The following is a 6,063-nucleotide window of genomic DNA, read 5'->3' as shown; positions in this document are numbered from 1 at the left end:
AAGTTATGTAGAATAATTATATATAGTTTTTTGGTAAGCAAGGTCTCCTCATCAGCAAATTTTGGAGGGTTTTTATTGAATTTAAAAGACACCATAAATAAACCTAGCATTAAAAGTAAGGCAGATGAATCTGAAAAATTTAAATAAAAGGTCTGGATTTAAAATTTATAAGAAAATTAATATGGGTTAGAGATAGAATAAGTAGAGAAAAATATATATTTTTGAATTTACATAATAAATTTGCTTTAAAAATATATAGAGATATTTACCTTTTAATTTTTCTTTTTTTGAAATCAGGAACTGTGGTTAAAATAGTCATTTAGATGTTTGCTATAGCTTTTTATCTTATTGAATGATGAATTTTAAAAAGGGGGGGACGCTCGTGCAATAAATTGTTTCCGTTAGCGTATTTTTGATTTATATATATATATATATATTTATATATAGAGAATATTATTATTACATGTTTTAAGGGGAGATAATTGTAATGTTTTCTTTACTTTATTTATTATTTATTTGACGGGTGTAAGGGAGGTAATTAGTCTAACTTAATTTAAAAAATTAAAAAAAAATAATTGTAATCTATTTTTACTAATAAGTAATTTTTAATGATTTAAGGTGGTTTATATTTATTAAATTTAAACCAACGTTTATGACTACATGTCATAAGCTCCTGTCTTGAATTTAATAGTTTGGTTGTACTTTTTATATCTTCATATTTTAAAATTTTTAGGGTCTCTTTTGTACATAGTGCCCAAAATTTATCTCCTGGTTTATATGATTTGCAAGTCTCAATTATTTGCCATTTTAAGTTGAAAGAAATATTGCTGTTTTTTAGTTGCCAAATATAGTTGGATAGAGTAGTTTGGTTTGACAGAGAGTTATTTTTAAAAGAATGTTTGTGCGTTGAAATTCTATGTTTTATTAGGCCAGATGTGGAACCAAAATTTCTTACCTCTTGCTTGTTGTGATTATTTTCCGTTAGGTCTGTTGTTGGATTATTATATGGTGGGTTGATTAGTAATTGATCGGTAGATTGGTTTAAGTTGGTGTTATTATTTAATCTGGTAGTTGAGTTATGGCTGTTAATAGGTTCATGTAGATTTGGAGTTTTTGATACTGTGCAGCTATAGATAACATTTTTAACTTTACATGAGCCTTGTAGGGGACATTTATTTTTTCTTCTACAGTTACAGTCCGATGTATTTTGTATAGTTGTATTTTGTAGTTTATTAATTTTCTTATTATTAGAGCTAATTATTTTCTGATGAAGGTTAGGCATAGTAGAGTAAGAGACTTTAATTGTGTTCTTATTGAAAATTTTATTATATCTATGGGGGGCTTTAAAGTTCTTATCTAATATTTTAAAAAATTCTCTGGCTATGTTTGTTTCTAGGTTTTTGGAATATGGGGGGGGGGTTGAACCATAGGATCTCCTTGTGTCTATTCTTACGTTTACGGGTTTTGGTTTGCTGTTTATTTGTATTATTATCTAATATTTGTGGTTTGGTTTTATCTTTTTTTGTCTCTTGGTTATTTTTCTTAACTCGTATACGGGAAGACATTGCCATATTATATGTTATTACGCTCTTAATAGGTTTATTTTCAATGCAGTTTATGTTTCTATCATTTTCATTTATGAATTTAATTTGTGAATTATATCCAGAGTTTTTAAGGGCCTCATTATAGTATTTTTCATTTTTGGTAAATATGGATTTAGTAGAAGACAGTCTAGAAATTCTGAATGTAAATTCAAAAATATATATTTTTCTCTACTTATTCTATCTCTAACCCATATTAATTTTCTTATAAATTTTAAATCCAGACCTTTTATTTAAATTTTTCAGATTCATCTGCCTTACTTTTAATGCTAGGTTTATTTATGGTGTCTTTTAAATTCAATAAAAACCCTCCAAAATTTGCTGATGAGGAGACCTTGCTTACCAAAAAACTATATATAATTATTCTACATAACTTGATGTATACCACAATAAAAAGCATTGTTTTCCGAAACAATCGTACAGATAATTGATTTTGTTGTTGTTTCTTCTTATGAAACGGATTTTTAATTTAATTAAAATTTGATTTTTAAATTTTAAATTATAAATCACATTACTTAATATTGAATTAGCTCTAGGACATTTAACTATCGAGCTTATTATATATCTAAATTACAACGAGCACTTTCTATTTCCTGTATTTTAATTAAACTAGTAATTTTACTGTTACATTAAAATACACTCAGCTCTTTAGACTATTGTTCTAATCTCCTTTAAATATATATATATATATATATATATATATATATATATATATATATATATATATATAGTGTGAGAGAGAGAGAAGGAGAGAGAGAGAAAGAGAGAAACATACATACATACATACAGACAGACAGACAGATAGATAGATAGATAGTTAGATAGATAGATAGATAGATATTATGTTGAATAAAACGATAATCGAATTTCCGTATAATTATTTGCAGTTGTTCGCCTCACAAACGGTACTAATTAGTATGTATGTACATGGATGGTGCATAAAACCGGCAGCCATCGCGGAGATGTAATTATGACGACGATTGGAACGGGTGTTACGTCCTAGGTCGAAGGTGTATATGGACTCGGCTCTTATAGACCGATCGTAGCACATCAAATGAATGAATTGGAGAAACATCTCGATCGTCTGATATTTCGGGGTTTTTTTTTAAACGTTTTCCTTGTTTTCTTTTCTTTTTTTTTTTCTATTCATAAAATCTGGAACCAAAATATTGACCGTTTAACGCGATGATGATGATGATGATGATGATGATGATGATGATGATGATGATGATGTGAGAGAGATAGATAGATAGAGAGAGAGAGAGACAGAGAGAGAGAGAGAGAGAGAGAGAGAGAGAGAGAGAGAGAGAGAGAGAGAGAGGGGGGGAATTGAGAAATTCTTTCTATTTTTAGCGAGGTATATTTTGGGGGTAACGACGCTGACAATGTGTTTACTAGCTGGTGTCGCTCGTATAGATTAGCTGTGACTGACAATCGGCGCTCGAAAACGAAGATCTGATAATATATAAGCACGGCTACACAGTCTTACCCGGACACAAGGCCAAGAAAACAGAAGAGTTCTTTTTTACAAAGGGATTACCACATTTCAAGGCTCCGAGACCACTCGAGGATAAGGTTTAATGCGTGTGTGGTAGTCATTCGAACAATAGTGTTGTAATTGTGATGGGAATTTGATTATTTAAGAGGGCGGTTCAATAAGAACTTGTTTACATTAGACTTGAAGACGACAATATTGTAGTCAGTTTAAAAGTAGAGCAGCGGAACAGAGTTCCACAAGCGGTCAGTTCTAGGAAAGAATCTACGTTTAGGTTAAGAAACCGATAGATAATAAGATAATTTGGGCTAGACAAGAGTATGTTTTTGTTTGTTTTTGTGAAAGATTGGCGAGAGAGAACCATAGATTTGGAGCTCAGTCGAACATTTGCTATAAAAATAATAATAAAGCAGAGACAGGCTCACAACGTCTTTTCTGTGAGAAAAAAAGTTGCTGAGAAGAGAAAAGGGCATCGCCTACTAGATTACGAAGTCCATTTTGAACTCTGTCAAGGCAGGATAGGTTATCGGAGCAGCTACATCTCAGATGTGGTAGCAGTACTTGTGTTGATAACATCTTTCTATTAAAACTTCCTTCCTCTCACTTCCTTTATCTACATACTTCTACCGCTTCCCACCCCTTCCCTCTTTAACCCATCCCTTTTTTCTCCCCTCTCTATCACCCTCTCTCTTTTTTTCGCTCTGTATCTCTTTCGTCACTTCTTTTTACCTATCTGTACTCTTTTCCCTCCTATCTCTCTCCACCCTTCATTTCTATTACACCCTATCTCTCTATTTTTTCGCTCTCTCTCTCTCTCTCTCTCTCTCTCTCTCTCTCTATCTATATATCTATCTATCTATCTATGCCTACCTCCTACCCACCTCTATTTCTTTCCACCCCTCTCCACTCGCTTCTTTATTCTCTATCAACGTATCTCTTGTTCACCATCTCTCTCTTTCGCTCTTCCTTTCTCTCTAACTCTTTCCATTCTTCCCCTATCGTCTACCTCAAACTCTTCCTTTCTATCACCCCTCTCTTTTTCTCTCTATCTCTATCTATCTATATCTACCTCTTTCCATCCTCCATTCCTCTTCACTTCCGTTCCCACTTTTTCTATCTCTCCCTCCTTCTCTCTCTCTCTCTCTCTACCTACCTACCTACCTACCTACCTACCTCTAACTCTTTCCACCCCCATCTATCTCCACCTTCCCCCCTTCCTCTCTATCATCCTCTCATATAAATTTCTCTCTCTTTCTCTCACTCTCTATCTACATCTACCTCTTTCCATTCCAATCCATCACCACTCTTTCCTTTTCTAGCATATTCTCTATCTCCCTCTATTTTTCTTTCTTTTACACCACCTCTCTCTCTCTCTCTCTCTCTCTCTCTCTCTTTATCGCCCATCTTTCTGCACATCTTCCCCATCTCTTCCCCATCTCTTTCAGTAATAAGTGCCAGTATTGCATATCAAAGGAAAAAAATCGCCTTAAATGTTGAACTAACCCTAACCCAATTTGGTTCCAGATGATCCCAAACCAATAAATCTTACAAAAGCAACATATTCATATTGTCTTCTTTGCATTACATGTTTATTTTTTCTCTTTATTTCGCCTTTTTCTCTGCCGTGTCTTGTTGCTACCAGATCAGGCTGTCTGAAGATATTGGTTTCCTGACTTGAATACACCAAACATTGCTGTTATTTTTTTTCCTTTCCCGTTGCAAAACTCAATCATGTTCTGCAAAGCCAAAAACAAATATGTTTCTCTACAAAACAACCAAACCAAACAACATGAATAAATATTCCAAGATATGAACAAATTGAAGCATAAAAACATTTCACAAAATAGCTGAATCCGAAAAGGGTTGAAATGTCGTAAAACCAAGCCAAACCGAACCAGACAACATGAATATAAATAACAGGAAGCTTAAAGATTTTTTTTTTTTCAAAATTATTGGATTTGGCATTAAATAAACCGAAAAGGGTTGATATACCGTAAAATAAAACAACTAAACCAAACACAATGAAGAAACATAGAGCATAAAAAAAACAACTGTTTTTCTAAAAAAATTATCGGATTTAACATTAAATAACTCGAAAATTGTTGATATGCCGTAAAGCAAAACAACCAGACCAAACCTTTGCTATGTATCTATTTTCTTTTTCTCTTTTTTTTTTGCTATCTCTCTTTTCTTTCTTTCCTGCCTTTTTTCTTTCTTTCTTTCTTTCTTTCTTTCTTTCCTGCCTTTTTTCTTTCTTTCTTTCTTTCTTCCTTCCTTTCTTTCCTTTCTGTTCTTTATTTTCGTTCTTTCTTCCTTTGTAATTCCTTTTAGAATTTGTTTCTTTTCTTTTCTTTCTTTTATGTTATTTCTTCTTTTTGTTTCCCTTATTTCTTTTCTTTCTTTTTTTTTGCTATTTCTCTTTGTTTTCCTTATTTCTTTTCTTCTACGTTTGCTATTTTCTTTATGATTTGTTTATTTATGTACTAGTAGTTCAGGCCGGCTTTGCTCGGCCCTATGTACTGTTCATAACTTTATGTGCGTATGTATATATATTTAAAAAGTTTGACTCATGTCCAGGTAACCTACATCTAAAATTTAAAGTGTTTAGACCCAAAATTAGCGGAAGAGTTTGGTAGAATCTGCAAAGGTCAACTCTTTCAACTTTGACCTCTTTGCACCCAAATTTTCGACCAAAAACTAATTAAAAAGCTTGCTGCATATCTAAATACCCTTTATGTAAAATTTAAAATGTTTAGACCCCAAATTAATTGAGTAATTTGGTAGAGACTGCAGAGGTCAATTTTTTAAAACTTTGCCCCTAATTTTGACCCCTTAACATTTATTGTTTTGGGTTCGAATCAAAATAAAAACAAGGTTTGATCCATGTCCAAGTAACTTACATCTAAAATTTCAAGTGTTTAGATCCAAAATTGGGGGAGGAGTTTGATAGAGTTTACAAAGGTCAAA

The 6,063-nt window shown here is 32.4% G+C and overlaps 1 protein-coding gene across 1 annotated transcript in view; it reads left to right on the top strand.

Moving 5' to 3' along the window:
- The window catches only part of LOC145242608 (serine/threonine-protein kinase DCLK2-like), a 216,745-nt gene that overhangs the window by 46,534 nt on the left and 164,148 nt on the right, over positions 1-6,063 (top strand). The window lies entirely within an intron of this gene.

The sequence above is a fragment of the Euprymna scolopes genome, chromosome 21 (genome assembly GCF_053919585.1).
Source record: "Euprymna scolopes isolate OS-2025 chromosome 21, ASM5391958v1, whole genome shotgun sequence".
Taxonomy (NCBI): Eukaryota; Metazoa; Mollusca; class Cephalopoda; order Sepiida; family Sepiolidae; genus Euprymna; species Euprymna scolopes.
Note: the sequence above shows the minus strand (reverse complement) of the source record. Positions and strands in the feature narration are given on the sequence as shown.